At 33.1% G+C, this 18,592-nt stretch overlaps 1 long non-coding RNA gene and 1 pseudogene across 3 annotated transcripts; one reads left to right on the top strand and one right to left on the bottom strand.

The window, feature by feature from the left end:
- Positions 1–1,600: 1,600 nt before the first annotated feature.
- On the bottom strand, positions 1,601–5,481 carry LOC109082990 (annotated as a pseudogene).
- A 3,857-nt stretch (positions 5,482–9,338) lies between these two features.
- LOC109082986 lies at positions 9,339–17,875 on the top strand. Of its 3 annotated transcripts, none has more exons than XR_006155084.1 (8): positions 9,339–9,738; positions 11,095–11,422; positions 12,309–12,341; positions 14,527–14,588; positions 14,796–14,846; positions 15,720–15,820; positions 16,835–16,943; positions 17,238–17,875. It is a non-coding gene; the product is annotated as an uncharacterized LOC109082986 (long non-coding RNA). The 3 variants fall into 3 exon arrangements; XR_006155082.1 differs by having other exon boundaries at positions 12,309–12,514; XR_006155083.1 differs by lacking the exons at positions 9,339–9,738; positions 11,095–11,422 and having other exon boundaries at positions 12,246–12,514.
- The last annotated feature ends 717 nt before the right edge of the window (positions 17,876–18,592 follow it).

The following is an 18,592-nucleotide window of genomic DNA, read 5'->3' as shown; positions in this document are numbered from 1 at the left end:
GCATTAACTAAAGTTAATATATTAAACCTTACTTTCATAAATTGGGTTTAGTTTTGGTTTAGAATGACACTTTATGTGGCTTTACATGAGGTGTTCTTTATTTCAGACTTCTCACACAAATAAAACTGTGCTTTTGAGTTTTGATGATAGTGAGCTTCATTCATTAAACACCAGCAGAATGAATGTGTTATAAAACATTACACACAAATTCAATGCAACAACTTTCAGTTTTTTACAGAATGATTTATAAATATATTTGCCATTATGCTGTTACTCTCAGTTCAGAGTTATTTTTTGCACAGAAATGTATTGTCATGATTCTTCATGATGATCATTTGTAATTAACTGCCACGTTGAATTGAATTTGGGCAACACTTTACAATAAGTTTGATTTGTTAAAATTAGATATCATAATGTCACAATGAAAATACTATAAAGCATTTATTAATTTATATGCATATACATATACACACACACACATACAGTACAGACCAAAAGTTTGGAAACATTACTATTTTTATTGTTTTTGAAAGAAGTTTCTTCTGCTCATCAAGCCTGCACTTTATTTGATCAAAAATACAGAAAAAAACAGTAATATTGTGAAATATTATTACAACTTAAAATAATAGTTTTCTATTTGAATATACTTTTAAAAAATAATTTATTCCTGTGATACAAAGCTGAATTTTCAGCACCATTACTCCAGCCTTCAGTGTCACATGTAACATCCAGTCTATCACATGATCATTTAGAAATCATTCTAATATTCTGATTTATTATGAGTGTTGGAAACAGTTCTGCTGTCTAATACATTTGATGAATAAAAGGTTAAAAAGAAATGCATTTATTCAAAAAAAAAAAAAATCTAATAATATATATTCTAATAATATATTTTTCTTTACTATCACTTTTTATCAATTTAACACATCCTTGCTGAATAAAAGTATTGATTTTATTTTAAAAAAAATAAAGAAAAAAAAATTACTGACCCCAAATTACTGACCAGTAGTGTTTATTGTTATTACAAAACATTTATATTTTAAAAACATAGCTTCTTTTTTTTTTTTTTTTTTTTACTTTTTATTCATCAAAGTATCCTAAAAAAAGTATCACATGTTCTTAAAAAATATTAAGCAGCAGAACTGTTTCCAACTTTGATAATGAATCATCATATTAGAATGATTTCTAAAGGATCATGTGATAATGATCCTAAAAATTCAGCTTTGCATCACAGAAATAAATGATAATTTAAAGTATAATACATTTAAAAACAATTATTTTAAGTCGTAATAATATATCACAATATTACTGTTTTTTCTGTATTTTTGATCAAATAAATGCAGGCTTGATGAGCAGAAGAAACTTCTTTCAAAAACATTAAAAATAGTAATGTTTCCAAACTTTTGGTCTGTACTGTATGTATATATATATGTGTGTGTGTGTATAATATTTATTTATACATTTACATTACGTTGGATTAATAATTGCAGTAAAAATTGTTCATTGTTATTTCAGAAAACCTAATATTACCAAATTGAAGCGTACCGTAAAATCTTACAGCTCGTGTTTCATGAATTGCACAAAATAAACTTTTTAAAAAAAATAATTTTGGGTCTGTTGTTTAACATAATTGCATGGACCTACTATTTTTAAACACACACCGTTGACAGACGTTGCTTTAAGCGACTTCCTGCCCCAGCGTTAGGTTCTTCCTGTAGCACTGCAGACTGCACAGCGCCCCGGTCCTGGAGCAGGATCAGGACATGCTGCAGCTCAGCGGTGCGGGAGAAGGCTCTGGCAGGGCAGTGGGTGTTGGGATGGGGATCCCGGCGGGGTACGAGACGGCGGCGCCCTGAACGTTACTGCTGTACCTCACCATGGGCAGCTGCGCCTGCTTGGACTTGCCCTTCTTCTTGCTCTTGGTCTTGGTCAGTCTCTCGATGGTCTGGTTCTTGTTCTCCTCTGCTTTCTTGGCAGCCTGCAGGCGTCTCTTGCGGGTGCGCTCCTCGCGCTTCTGCATCATCTCGGCCGTCAGCTCCTCCTCCCTGTATCCCATGGGCAGCTCCAGTAACGTCTGGCTCTGCTGCTTATGTAGGAGCGCTTTCTGTTCAGACCGAGAAGAAACTTTGTTAAGGTACCTCAAATGCTTCAATTAAAGTCACCAATCAACAACTAATCATTTTCAACTCATCACATCATATTTTGTGTGATAACATACAGTACTGTTCAAGTCTCTAATGCTCACCAAGACTGCATTTATTTGATAAATAAATATTGTAACTGCTGTAAAATTGTGAAATATTATTGGAATTTAAAATAACTTTTCTAAGCGAATATATTATATTATTAAACGAATATATATTTATTTCTGTGATGCGCAGCTGAATGTTCAGCATCATTACTCCAGTCTTCAGTGTCACACGATCTTCAGAAATCCTTCTAATATGCTGATTTGCTGCTCAAGAAACATTTCTGATTATTATCAATACTGAAAACAGCTGCTTCACATTTTTGTGAAAACTGAGATGCATTTTATTTCAGGATTCTTTGATAAATAGAATGTTAAAAAGAACAACATTTATTTAAAATCTAATATTTATATTCTATTATTTCACTTTTATTATTTCCCCTTTTAGTTAACAATTATAACCCTTGACGGGTTAAGGTAAGGTTTGCGCATCTTCACAACACAAAACTGAGTTTTTTGGAGTTTTTGTTTCATGTAGGTTGAATGAATGTTGACCGTGTGCTCGTTTTATATGAAACCTGTCTGGCTGTGAGCGGAGACTCGTCGATCTCTTTCTTCAGCTCTCTGTTATCGTCCAGCTCTCCTTTCTCCAGCACATCCAGCCATCGGGCCGCCCAGCAGCGAGTCCGTGTCCATGTCCGGCACAGGAGATGGGTCCAGGTTACTGTCTTCATCTGGTATTACCAACAAAAACACACTCATGCACATTAGCACTGGCTGCAACTCACTGAAATAAAAAAAGTCAATTTCAAGCGGTTCAGTCACCCAGCCAGGCTCGGTACTGCTCTATAGGAACTCCCTTTGACGGCACCTCATCATCAGAGTCATGATTGTCATCACTCTCTACAGTCAGAGGTGAAACCTCTGGGATCACTGTGATTGTGGGCACACTGAAACAAGAACAACATTCTGTGAACACCTTTATTAAAGGTGACTCACATTACACTCCTTATAGAGACAACTTTACACTTATCAGGGTTCTTACACCTTTTCCAAAGTCAAATTCAAGCACTTTCAAGGTGCATTTTCAAGATTTTCCAGCACTTTACAACTGTGGTAAATTACATGTTTACATAATACTTGAGCTCTTCAGTTTAAATCAGATGTACCTTCAAGGTATCTCGGAGGGGTGAGGTGTTCAAGTCGCAACATCTAACTACTGGGGTGCCTCAGGGCTCAGTTCTTGGACCAGTTCTCTTCTCTGTCTACATGGCATCATTAGGTTCTGTCATTCAGAAACATGGCTTTTCATGTCACTGCTTTGCTGATGACACTCAGCTCTACCTCTACTTTACAACTGTGGTAAATTACATGTTTACATAATTGCATGTTTACATAATACTTAAGTTCTTCAGTTTTCTTCAGATGTTATTGTGCTATGAAGAACCACCTGTCTGGATTGCATGTAACATTGCCTAATATAAACAGCCAACATACAGTATATAAATCGGCTCTTGCTGTGTTTGAACATACAAATGTTTGGTCACTAGCCCAGATCTTTATACCTTACCAACAATTCACCCACAAATATATATATATATTTTTTGGGTGAACTATTAATTTAATGCACAAATAAACATATATAAAATATAAAAAGCATATGCATTCATTTTTAAATTACTGTCTACAGTATAAGAGATTTGTTCTGGTTATTACTCCATTGTTTCAGTAAGAAAATGACACGTGTTTTGTTATAAATCAAATGATAAGAAGCTCATCGATAGAAACCTCAGCCTCATTTATTGCTGAAAAGCAGGTAAACTGACTGACTTCTTGGTGCCCAGAGTTTGTCCTCCTAGTTTGATCTTGAGCTTGAGTTGAGGAGATTTCAGCAGCAGCATGACTCCAGCGCCTCGGAGGAGAAACTGAGGCCATCATCACGATGGAGCTTCTTCTTGTGCTTTTTGTGTTTCTTCTTGTGCACGCTGTAATCATCCCATCCGCTTCCTACAGAACAAACACCAACAAGCACACACACAGTCAGTGTTGGGAAGGTTACTTTGGAAATGTAATAGGTTACAGATTACAAGTTACCCTATTTAAAATGCAATAAGTAGTGTAACTATTTTAATTACTTCATTCAAGTAATGTAACTGATTACATTTGATTACTTTCCTGAATTACTAACAAACGTTTTCAACAGATAATTTTCAATCATTTTAAGCAAAGACAGGGTTAACCTTACAGTAGCACTCAACACTGATAACCGTCAGACTTTCAAAGTCCTTCTTCACTTGAATTAAGATTATAATAATTTAATTTAAAACAGCCACCACAAAATCAGACTTTAGCCCTCGACTCTTTTTACTTTGACATAAATCTGAGGTTAAATACAGATTTAAAATCATAACGAGATAGTTTGACAGCTATGATACTGTTTTTGAAATCAAATCTTTGCACAGCTATGACAGGAAACACTGGCATCTAACAGTTAATCTTAAAAAAATAAATAAAGCATATACATAAACCCAAATAGGAAATACTGGTGTCTCATATTTTAGAGCAGTCAATTAAATCTGTGTGTGTGTGTGTGTGTGTGTGTGTGTGTGTGTGTGTGTGTGTGTGTGTGTGTGTGTTTGTAAAACTATTCGGATGTAACCCCCTTTTGTAACAGTTAACATTTTTTTTCTCAGTAAATTTAACTGATTAGTTACATTTATATTGCAATTAAATTAAGGAATTCTGTTACAAGTAACTAGTTACTTCCCAACACTGCACATAGTTAATTAGAAAAAAAAACGGAATAAATTAACTCAGTCATGGTTAATATTACAATAAGGTCATTACTGTACCGTGCACGTGAAGAAATGCGTTTTTATTACTCAAGACACGTGGGTGAAGAAAAACTTGATTCTAACACTCTCTCCTCTAAAAATGGGACTTACCAGCGATAAATCTGTGCTGAATCATGTCTTTGCGTTTCCCCATGGACAAGTAAATGAGTCTGGTCTTAATTAATCACCACAATAATCATGCTGAATACATTTTCTCTAACTGCAGAGCAGATCAGATGAATGCAAACGTGTTAATTCATGTGCAAACCGCCCGTTAACTGAATAAAATTGTTCTGTTAATAAACTTAACCTGTGAAAGAATATTATCTTCGATATTAAAACCAAATATCAACGATGATACGCTAGTAATCCCATAAATATCTCAAATTTTCTCCCTTAATCTTTCTAGCGTTGTTTACAAAATGTGCGTCCTCACGGCAAAGCATTGTGGGTAATGTAGTTTCACGCTTTCAGCATTTTTTTTAACTTGCATAATCAAAAACTTGCCACTCTGTTACACAACTAATCAATTTTATTTGCTTTGACTGTTAAATATGTGCTACATTTTAAATGTATTTTAATATATATATATATATATATATATATATATATATATATATATATATATATATATATATATATATATATATATATATATATATATATATATAACGACTACATTTTAATTAGCTCCTATGTAAAAAGCTCATGTTTAGAATTTGCATAATCAATAAATGACTCAGTATTTACTTAAGTTTGCACAAAAACAAATATATGTTTTCTGTTGCACAGTTAATCACTTTGTTTCTGGAACCAATTCCTATTCAACAAGGATCCTTTAAAGGGCTTTTTTACTCACTTCTAAGTGATTGCATTGCTTTAGTTTCTTCTGTAATAATACTATTCAATAGCCTATATCTGGATAATATCATTAAAGGGTTGGGATTAAAGGGATTAGGATTTCTTCCAAATGTATGAATGATCTCATTGAATTTAATATGAATTATCACTGACATTCCTTCTCTGGTTCATTTTCTGTTTGTGTGTTTGTTTTTCATTTATTTGTGGATACTTACAGGGATAATTTATTGGGTTCTTTAAACTTGTAATATCTAAGCGATTACAGAGATAGTTTAGTAATAGTTTCCATTATCATCATGAATACCATTTAAAAACCCATTAGAATTGTGTCTAAATTATGATAGAAAATCAGAAAATGAAATAGATCACTGCAGATCACATGACCATCGCATGTTCCCTTCACTAACGGTCTTCTGGAAGGGCCCTTCGTGAAGGGATTCAGTTGTTCACTTTTGTTTGGAGCATCCCTACAAATGGCGTACCTTCCTGCAAAACAGCTGTTTGGAATTCACCCCCTATTTAAACTTCTTCTTCTTCTGAGACTAAATTTTAAAGTGTATCTCCTCCTAGACTTTTAAAGCTACAAGCACCAAACTCAGGTCAGACCTTCAGACTGGTGTGACTCTGGTTGCTTGATTTTTTCTAACTGATCCGTCTTACGGTTTTCATAAACCAGACTATCAAAACCACCTAAAATCACATAGACTTTCATTGAAGGGTGAAAACTTTTATACAATAAGACTTATGACTTAAGACTGTTTACTGCCAGAGCAAAGCTTAACAACTCCCTGCTGAAAATACAGCTGAAACCAGCCTAAGCTGATTGACTGCTCTGACTGGTGTCCCAAGCTGGTTTTAAAGTGGTTTTGGCCACTTTTTCAGCAGGCCAGGCTGGTCTTACTGAATCAACTGGTTTTAGCTGGATTAGCATAGAATCATGCTAGAAACATGTTAACAACTGGTAAACATTCTAGAAACATGCTACCATGATGCTAGTTCCATGTTAATCATGTTAGTAACATGACAATCATGCTAGAATCATTTTAACAACATGTTAGTAACTTGTTAATCATGCTAGAAACATGGTAGAAACTTGCTAATCATGCTAGAAACATGTTAGTGACGTACTAAAAACTTGTTACTTATGCTAGCAACATGCTAGTAACTTGATAATCATGCTTGCGACATACTAGTAACTTGCTAGTCATGCTAGCAGAATGCTAGAAACATGCTAATCATGCTAATGACATGCTAGTCACTTGCTAATCATGCTAGCAACATGCTAGTCACTTGCTAAACATGCTAAAGAAATGCTAGTAATTTGTTAATCATACAAAACATGCTAATCATGCTATACACATGTTATAAACTTGCTACTCATGCTAACACATGCTAGTAATATGTTAATAACATGTTAGTAACATGCTATTAACTTGCTAATCATGTTAACAACATGTTAGTTACTTGCTAATCATGCTAGAATCATGCTAACAACATGCTAGCAACTTGCTAATCATGCTAGAAACATGCTAGCAACTTGTTATACGTGTTAGAAACATGCTATCACTATGCTAGGAATGTGCTTACCGTGCTAGAATCATGCTAGAATCATGCTAGTAATGCAATGCTAGTAACATGTTAATCATGCTAATAACATTTATCAAGTTAGAAACATGCTAGTAAACTTGTTTATCATGCTAACAAAATGTTAACATCATGCTAGTAAAATGCTAATCATGCTAGAATCATGCTGGCAGACAGGTTAGTAACTTGCAAATTATGCTAACAACATGATAGTAACACGCTAATCATGCTAAAAACATGCTAGCCATGTTAGAAACATGCTAGTAACATGTTTTTCATGCTAGCAACATGCTAGTAAAATGCTAATCATGCTAAAAATGTTAACAAACATGCTAGTCATGCTTGAAACAGCCTAGCAACCACCCAGGTACCCTAGCAATGTGTTATCTTTGTTATTGGGTGCACCGGAAAACACGTCAGCAGCGTCGTACGTCAGTAGCGTCACTGCAGTGTTTTGAACGCACTCACAACAGACCCGGAAGAGAAGACAATGCTGAATAAAGTCATAATTTTTGTTATTTTTGGAGCAAAATGTATATGCGATGCTTTAACAAATTCTAACTGACCCTCTGATGTCACATGGACTACTTTGAAGATGTTTTTATTAACTTTCTGGACATGGACAGTATACCGTACATACATTTTCAATGGAGGAACAGAAAGCTCTCGGACTAAATCTAAAATATCTTAAACTGTGTTCTGAAGATGAACGGAGGTCTCACGGGTTTGGAACGACATGAGGGTGAGTCATTAATGACATAATTTTCATTTTTGGGTGAACTAACGCTTTAAAGACCCTCCATCTATCCGCAGCAATAGCCTATAACGGACCTGTTAAATACCATTATTATAATATATGTCTATATTTCGTAACAAGTACATTTTACAGCATCTGTGTGAAAACAATCCTGGAAAGCAACGTGATGATTTGGGGAGGAAAAATGAAAGACTCTTAGTGCATTCCACGGACTAAATCTTGGTTTATATCGTAAATTATTATTATTTTTTTAAATTTAAAATTAGAACTGTTGACTTGACATACTGAAATAAAACCCTAAATAAAATAAAAATAAAGCTATATATAGAAAAAAAACTTACTAAAAATTAATCTAGAATTAAAATGAAACCTGAAAATGTAAAATAAAAGCTAATCCGAAATATCAATAATATACTGTAATAATGTATAAATTATACCAAAAAACATACTAACATAAATATAAATGGAAACTACAACAATAAAAACAAATTATTACTTGAAATGAAATATATATATATATTTTAACTAGTTGTCAAGGCAACATTTCTCATTTTGATTTAGTTTGACTTGATGGACTAAAATAACTAAAACTGAAAATAAACAACAAAAAAAACTATATAGACATATTTTAAAAAATGACAGAAACATGCATCCCAATTACTAGAACTTAAAAATCGAAACGTATAGTAAATAATTTAGGATAAAATCTTAAGATAAAATCCTAATTTTCACCAGTATATCATACGTCTCTAATCAGGGTTATTATTGGTACCTAAAAGTAAAAACTATCATGTTAGTAACTTGAAATAGAATTAAATGTTAACTGAAGTCAAATGAAACAAACATTTAATTTAGTCTCGTTTTCATTTAATTTAACTTACTGCACTTAACTAAAATAACTAAAAGATAATGAAAGCTACACAGACAAAAAAAAAAAAAAGACAAACTTTAACTGAAATTAAAATGAAATCAGGAATATATATATATATATATATATAATTAAAAACTGTAAGAGCATCTAAAATAACATGTCCCAATATATGCTCTTCTTGTGGAAACAGTCTGTTCTTGGTGTTTGTAATCTGTGAATTGTGTTTGATGTTACAAGTGATGTGCGTATAGAATTGTGTGGCACCAAATCAAATGGTAATTTTCCTCTTCACTCTGATCATCAGATGTTTGAGATGCTGGTCAAATCTGGAGATAACGTCCTCCTCGACGCTCCCACATACTCAGGAACGCTGGCAGCTTCCCATCATCACCATGTTTTACCTGCGATCTCGCTCTCTCTCGACCCATTACACGTAAACATTACCAACTCTTTCATCAACAGCTGCAGCCGCTGGGCTGTAACCTCATTAACGTGATCATCACTGCATGATCCCTGCAGACCTGAGGAAGCTCCTGGAGCGCTGGGTCCCAGCAGCGTCCCGAGAGTCCTGTACACCATCCCGAACGAAGGTAACCCCACCGGAGCGTGCATGACCTGTGAGAGGAAACAGGACGTCTATGAGGTGAGCAGAGTTTATTCCTCAGTGCACACATACAATAAAATAAGTATTGAACACCTCACCATTTTTCTAAGTAAATATATTTCTAAAGGTGCTGTTGACTTGAAATTTTCACCAGATGTCGGTAACAACCCAAGTAATCCATACATACAAAGAAAACGAAACAAATAAGTTCAGAAATTAAGTTGTGTAAAAAAAATATAAATGGAATGACAGAGAAAAAGTATTGAACTACTGAAATTTAATACACCCACAAGACCCACAGTTTACTTCCTCTTTTTATGACGTTATAATAAAAATAATTCAAATAAAAAATAGTATAATATTATACTAAATATATTTAAAATGTAATATATTTAATTTATTTTATTAAAAATAAAATGGCAAAAAGAATCATGATTAAAAAAATATAAATGAAATATAAAAATGTTGCCTTGGAAACTAACTGAAATAAATAATTTGAAGTTGACGTACTAAAATTATTAAAACTTAAAAATAAAAATAAAAATAAATTAAAGCTATATCAGAAGTTTCAGGAAAATCAGAAAAAAATCCTCAAAATTAATAAAGATTACAAAAGTACGTAACATATTACACTAAAATTAAAACTTGAAATCATAAAATAAATCCTCATTTGTATTAATATATACTATACTTTTATGTAAACAATACTAATCTAAAATGAGAAGTGGAAATATTATAAAATAAAATCTAATTCAGATTATTAACATATTTAGTGTACTAGTATAGAAATAATACTAAACTGAAACAAACTGAAAATATTTAACCAAAATCTCATTCAAAATGTTAGTATATGCTTGGTGTATAAATAATACTAATGGAAAACTAAAGATATTAACATAAAAGCTAATTTAGAATATCAGTATATACTATACTATACACTATATACTAGTATATATGTAAATAATACTAAACTTGAAAATATTAAGCTAAAATTTAATTCATAATATTTATATATACACTATTGTAGTATATAAATAAAACAGAATTAAAATGACAGCTGAAAATATAAAAATAAAAGTGAATTCAAATTATGAATATGTGATATGTAAGTATATAAATAATACTTAAAACAGAAAATATAAAAATCAATGCTAATATAAAATTTTAATATAATCTAGTACTTTTCTACTATATTATTTTTCTATAATATTATTTTTAAATGTTAAAATATTTTTAATGTAAAAAAAAAAACTATCAAAGTTTGTAGTTTAAGTGTAAATATTGCTGTTTGTTCTCAACCAATGGCATGAGTTTGTGCGCGGGGCTGTTTGTTTTTCCCACCAATGGCAGACAGCCTGTATTGAATGTGCTTACTATTGTGTTTTTAATTTGCAGCTTACTAGAAAATATGATTTGCTTATCACTGAGGACGACCCGTATTATTTCCTACAGTTCCAGAAAGTAAGCAGCTCTGAGTTTATCTGTTTGTATTGTGTGATAGATTAGCCTGCAGCGGTAGTCATACACTGACCTCTCTGATAGCCTCTCTATTGCTGCTGTGATAAGATAACACTCAGTAATAAAAGAAATCAAGTCAATCCTCTGCTCTCTTCTTTTGTTGCTCTGCTGTCATCCAGCCGTGGGCTCTTCCAACGTTTCTGTCCATGGATGTCGACGGGTGCGTCCTGCGAATGGATTCCTTCTCTAAGATCCTGTCTTCGGGGTGGGTGTTTGTCAGAGAGACAGTGCTGTTTCTGTCCTGAGACACAGCCGTCACGCTCATTATATTGACTCAAGGGAGAAAAGCTCCTGTGTGAATGACAACACTGAGATATATACTGAAATCCTGTCTCTTATATCTTTCCACTTCTGTTCTTACCATGCATTTTTACCATTATATATAATAATTAAAAATTAAAATACCATACCATAAATGATCAAATTAATAGATACAAGTAAATATAGTATATAATACAAACAAATACGCTAGTGCTGTCAGACAATTAATCGCATCCAAAATAAAAGAAATAATATATACACATACGCTAGTGCTGTCAGACAATTAATCGCATCCAAAATAAAAGTTTTTGTTTACATAATATATGTGTGTACTGTGTATATTTATTATGTATATATAAATAAAAACACGTGCATGTAGATATTTCAGAAAAATGTTATGTTTATATATTAAATATATGTATTTATAATATAAATATATAAATGTATACACATGTAAATATTTTTTTAAATATATACTGTATGTGTGTGTATTTATATATACATAATATCTAAACACAGCACACATAAATGTATTATGTAAACAAAAACTTTTATTCTGGATGCGATTAATCGTTTGACAGCACTAGCAATATAAACGTTATTACATTAAATACCTATTTATATTTATGAATAATTTATTATTTATATTAATTATTTATGTAAAGGTACAATTAAATAAAATTTAATTCAATATTATTTATATTGCACCATAAAATAAAATATATAAAGTGCCTTTGGGCTTTTCTCAGATTGTGAAACACTTGTGTTTGTTTGTTATTATTATTATTCTGGAATCATTTGTGTGTGTTTGTGCTGTGCTGCACATCCAGGCCTCCACGATGCACACCAGCACCTTCACACAGGTCAGACTCTTACCTTCCTGCATCATCATCATCGTCACTCACATTCACCGCCCTGCTTCTCTCCTGAATCAGCAGCGCAGCAGCTTCAGTCTGTGATCCCTAAATGACAGACCTTGTGTTCTGCCTTCAGAGATGTGTCTCTGAGAGCAGGAGTGGATTCAGGAGAGGAGGAGGTGTGTTTGTACTGTACGTGTGTTTGGGACGAATTTGAACTGTTAATTATCCTCACAGCGTGAATCTCAGGAGGAGAGATGCAGCGAGAAAAACAAGCGTGAGATTCACAGGTGCTTTAACAGCCACGAGACTGTTTCTGTTTCCGCTGCGCTGGGATGGTTTGCTAAATAATAATAAGTCATTAAATAATGTTGAATCAATATCAAATAATAATAAATCTTTATTTTAATGGTAATTCTTGTAATATTTACTTAATATATATTGGTAGTAATAAATCATCTTTATCTAAACAGTAAATTGTATTTTGTTTATTAAATAATGTATAACAAATTGTTTTCTGTTTTATTTTGTTGCTATGGTGGGATGACTAGCAAAATAATCTTTAATATTAAAAATAATTTAAATACTGTTGAATAAATATTCAAATATTGTATATTATTTTAGTATTTTAATACTAATATTTATTATATATATATTATATATTTTACAATATTATATATATATATATATATATATATATATATATATATATATATATGTGTGTGTGTGTCTTCAATCTTTTGCAAAATACTCTTTAATTAAGATTACCAATCGTTAAATAATGTTAAATAAATATGAAGTAATGTTTATTCTGATAATTATTAATATTTATTTAATACATTAAATAATACATAATAATATTGATTACTGTTTTTCACTTTTGTGGAATGATTTGCAAACTACTCTTAAGATTTAGCATCAAATAATATTTAAGAAATATAAAATAATCTTAGATAATATTTATTTTATTAATAATTACTAGTATTTGTCTTATTTTTTTTAAAATAATGTGTCTTTTTTTTTAGCTGTAAAGAGATGATTAACAACACTGTAAAAAATTACTGTAAAAATACTACAAAAAAAACAAAAAAAACTACATAAAAAAAATTCCAAAAGTTTAACACTAAAAAAAACTATATTACACGGTAAAAAACTGTATTGGACATTACATGTTATTTTACAGTAGTATACCATTTTTGGAAGTGAAAAAGACCATATAATTTACAGTGAATAACTGTAAACTGACATTCAGAATTCCCTGCATTACATTTGAAATTTCAGAAACTATGTTTCTGGGGGAAGTCGTGGCCTAATGGTTAGAGAGTTTGACTCCTAACCCTAATGTTGCCCAACTGCTCCCCGGGCACCGCAGCATAAATGGCTGCCCACTGCTCCGGATGTGTGTTCACGGTGTGTGTGTGTTCACTGCTGTGTGTGTGTGCACTTTGGATGGGTTAAATGCAGAGCACGAATTCTTGGCTATATGTCACTTCACTCACTTTCTTCTTCTTTTTTTTTCTTATCAGTTGTGCACATTGAGGTTGTAGGTTACATCTAATGTTGTTAAATGAATGTTTGTTGCATTATCTCAGTTTCATGTGTGTGACCATGATAGTGTTTAGTGCTTGTATATATGACACTGTGCACCTTCTGTAATGTTAATATTTAAAAGCTGCTTGTGATGGGCTTTAGTTCATCATGTGACTTTCTCATCACCACCTGCTTTTGGTGTTTATCAGTGTTTTACAAAGGTACAAAACAGATTTCAGTACTTCAGTAGGTTGATATAAGTAACATTATATAACCTAAAATGTTGCTATTTTTTCGGTAAAATTTCGGCAACCACAGCTATATATATTTTTTTTACCGTAAATTTAACAGATTTTTTTTTACAGGGAATGTTTTTTTTTTTTTTAAATGTGTTATTTTTTTTTTTTTTTTTTTTACAGGGAATGTTTATACATTCATGTATAAAGCATGTTGTTTTCTTTTTCTTTCTTTTTTTAATAATTGCTATACCATACCATAAACATATCTGATGTATTGTGACCTGAAAAAATAGGCCATATAATGTTTCTTGTAGCTGAATCAAACTGAAGCCCAAATCAAATAACGAAGCCTCTTGTTAGTCATATTGTGTAATGACACTCAGAGTTTGTTTGTTTTTCCTCTCCTCTCTCTGTGTTTTCAGCTCATGGTTTCTCAGCTGCTTCATAGCTGGGGTCCAGAAGGGTTTCTCAAGCACACTGAAGAGTGAGCCGGAGATTCCTGTGTTATTATAAAAATGACCACAGGGTTCTGCTTACTATATTTAAATTGTTGTTCATAACTGTATTTTATTCTATATTGTAAACGTTTATAGACTTCAGTTGGACCTTTGGTTAGCTGTTAAATATTTGAACAGGTTTTATTTAAGTTGAGATGTGCACGTGGCTGACATTTGTTTTTGCTCTTCCTCAGGGTGATCTCAGAGGAACGCCATGCTCTCCTCCGCAGACAAATGGCTCATAGGTTGGACTCTCTTATCATCATATTAGTCTTATGCAACTTTATTTTAACATTGATCCCAGTGCAGTGCCTGATATAATTTTTTATACTAAAATTGCAAACGGAGAGTCGAGTCTAAATAATCTTCTGTACTAAAACACAAGGCAGAAGTTCACAGTTGCTATTGATTTTGTTGGAATAAGTAAATTATCTCATATATTTGAATGTCAGAGTCCATATTAAACCTAAAAATAAAAAATGCTGAAAATGTACCCTTTCTTTCTTCATCAGATCTGAAACATTACATCACTTGCACACCAACGGATCCTCTGCAGTGAATGGGTGCCGTCCATCAATTGACATCTTTTGTGTTTTTGTAAAAAAAAATTCATTATTAATACATTTTAAGGCTAAAATATGAGTCCATAACTCTTCCTCAAATGAAAAAGTCCATCTCCTGTTATCTCTCACATTAAAATCCATCAACTGTTTTGGCTTATAAACGGTGCTTGATCTGTGCATATTTCAGTCCTGATTCAGACAAGAACTTCACTGGTGAAACCAACATTATGGACCTGTATTTTAGCTGGAAGCAACAGTTTAAAGCAAAAACTCACTTCTCAATACATTAACTGATGGACTGGAGTGGTGAGGATTACTTGTGGATTATTGTGATGTTTTTATCAGCTGTTTGGACTCTCATTCTGATGGCACCCATTCACTGCAGAGGATCCATTGATGAGCAAGTGAAGTAATGCTAGATTATTCCAAATCTGAAGAAGAAACAAACTCATCTAAATCTTTGATGGCCTGCGGGTGAGTACATTTTCAGAAAATTTAAATTTTTGGCTGATCTATCCTTTAATTACTTTAATTACGTGTGTTTGGTAAATGTAGCTGAATGGCATCCTCCCATGGCCAGCGTGTTCCTGTGGATTAAACTCAAGGGCATTAAAGACACACAGCTGCTGATAATGGAGAGAGCGTTAGAGAAAGAGGTTCAACACACTCACACACATCTGTGTAATTCACACGTGCACAAAAGCTCATACAGTTTACATTTGGGCTGAATGTGAGGATATAAATGTTTTTGTTTGCTGCATGAACAAATACTCACTTCTGTTCGAAACCAATTTCCTTCATCACTGCAAACATTTCCTGTGAGTCAAAGTCATTTGTATGGGCCGTTGCTTTATGATACAGTACAGCAGGTTTGCTGGGGCTTTTTGCCAAAGCAAAGTTTGAATATTGTGTGTGTGTGTGTGTGTGTGTGTGTGTGTGTGTGTGTGTGTGTGTGTGTGTGTGTTGTTATGTGTTGATGTGTGTGTGTTTGTTTTTGTGACATATCAGGACACAACTTTGTATAATGACATGGGTATGACACAGGTATTACAAGGAAAGGGTGACTTATGAGGACATAACCCATGTCCCCATTTTTCAAAACGCTTATAAACCATACAGAATTAGTTTTTTTGAGAAAGTAAACATGCACAAAGTTTCCTGTAAGGGGTAGGGTTAGGTGTAGGGTTAGGTGTAGGGCAATAGCACATACAGTTTGTAAAGTATAAAAACCATTATGCCTATGGAATGTCCCCACAATTCACAAAAACAAACGTGTGTGTGTGTGTGTTTATGTAAATTAACTGAAGCACCTGAAGTTGATCCTGAAAATACACCACATGGTTTGCCTCCCAAAACACATTCAATACAGTGTCTGTTTCTGTTGAAACATTGTCAGGTTTCATTGTGTGTGTGTGTGTGTGTGTGTGTTTATGTAAATGAACTGAAGCACCTGAAGTTGATCCTGAAAATAGACCACATGGTTTGCCTCCCAAAACACATTCAATACAGCGTCTGTTTCTGTTGAGACCTTGTCAGGTTTATTGTGTGTGTGTGTGTGTGTGTGCGTGTGTGTGTTTGTGTGTGTGTGCGTGTGCGTGTGTGTGTGTGTGTGGTGTGTATCATATCATAGCGTGTGTGTGTGTGTTTGTGTTTGTGTGCGTGCGTGTTAGTTTGTAGGTTCTTCTGGTTCCTGGAGGAGTTTTCAACATCAGCAGCTCAGATCCATGTCCGTATGTTAGAGCCGCCTTTTCCCTCTCCACACCTCAACAGATCGATGAGGTACAACACATTCACACACACTCAGCACACACGATCCTATATATATATATATATCATTATATGCAATATATCATTGTTTAGCATTTTTTATATATAGTTCATTTATTGTTTTTTGTTGTTGTTTTACAATGTTGCTGAATAGTGCATATAGAGCATTTCAAATCAGTCACATATAAGTTTTCATTTTATATTATGCCTACTAATAGACTCAAGTGCATATGATGTTGATCTGTCCTTGTACTTCAGGATAAGGCCTTACTTTGTAATTTATGGCTCTTTCCTCTTCATCCACAGGCTTTCAGGAGACTGATGAGGCTGATCTTATGAAGGATGATTTCCAGGAAGAGGAATCAAGGGTCTGATATTTTTAGTTTTATGGGAACTGGTTTAGTGTGTAAAATATTTAACCATAAGAAGGTCAAAGTCAAGTGGATGTATTTTATTGCAATAGTCCCTTATTTTAAATCTTCATGGTGAATTGTGAAGGTTAAAGCTGTGGATTTCTGTGTCTTCCTTAATGGACAGTGACCTGTAATATGACAAGTTAGCTGCTATTAACTTGAGCTGTTTTGAACACAAATGAGTAGTAAATGTACTGGTATGTTGCACGTAGAAGCTTTTAAAATGGCATTAGACTAATGAACTCTCATCACAGAATGTAATGACTCATTTCTGCAATAACTTGAATCCAGCTCTGTTTTTTCATATTTTGTAAAGTCATGGGAATGCAATATTGGATTTTCTTCAGCTGCTTTTGGAGTAAATAGTAATGAAAAAATTATATTTGCAATTGTCTCCCATATAGACACCAGAACATAATAGCTTACCTTTCTGGAAATGTAAAATACGGTCTATGCTAGTCACCATTTGACTTACTAACCCATATTTTTGTATGTTGTCCTTTGGACTTGCATGCAAAAATCAATATTGTACTGTATTTAATAATGATTCTCACTCAGCTTTGTGCTTTTACCAAATCTTTGCCTTATTTCATAGGATGGTCCACCCAAAAATTACAATTCTGTCATCTACTTTTTTAAAGAAGATATTTTGAATGTTGGCAACCAAATGTTTTCGACTCCCATTGACTTCCATATTATAGACAATAATGTACTCAAGTCAATAGGAGCCAAAACGGTTTGCTAACCCACATTCTTCAAAGTATCTTCTTCTTTGCTCCACAAAATAAAAAGAAAGCATACAGTGATGACAGTTTTTTTTTAATTTTTGGATGAACCATCTGTTTATAATTGCATAAATTCCATTGCATTGTTTAGACATTTTTCAATAGAGAACTTGTTGACTTTAACAATGCAGGATGTAAGTCCTTAACTTTTGAACCATTTATTAGAGCACTGGATCTGACACTGTGTTTGTTGTTTCAGTGACAACAGATTCTTTGTGTACACTACTCAGGGAAAGTGTTTATGAAGTGCTCACACACACTTCAGCGGCTGCTATAAATCTTGCTGTGATTGTGCATAAACTCTTGAGTTATGCACTCATAAGTGTTTTAAAAGCAAGATTAATAGCGTGTACGTGAGTTTCCTGGGGGTTTTATTAGTGTAACACTCTGGTTATAACAAATGGTCAAAGTGCTGTGGTTTAACGTTGACCAACAAGGGCGGTTAATCCTTAAACAGGATTTC

The sequence above is a fragment of the Cyprinus carpio genome, chromosome B7, assembly GCF_018340385.1.
Source record: "Cyprinus carpio isolate SPL01 chromosome B7, ASM1834038v1, whole genome shotgun sequence".
Taxonomy (NCBI): Eukaryota; Metazoa; Chordata; class Actinopteri; order Cypriniformes; family Cyprinidae; genus Cyprinus; species Cyprinus carpio.
Note: the sequence above shows the minus strand (reverse complement) of the source record. Positions and strands in the feature narration are given on the sequence as shown.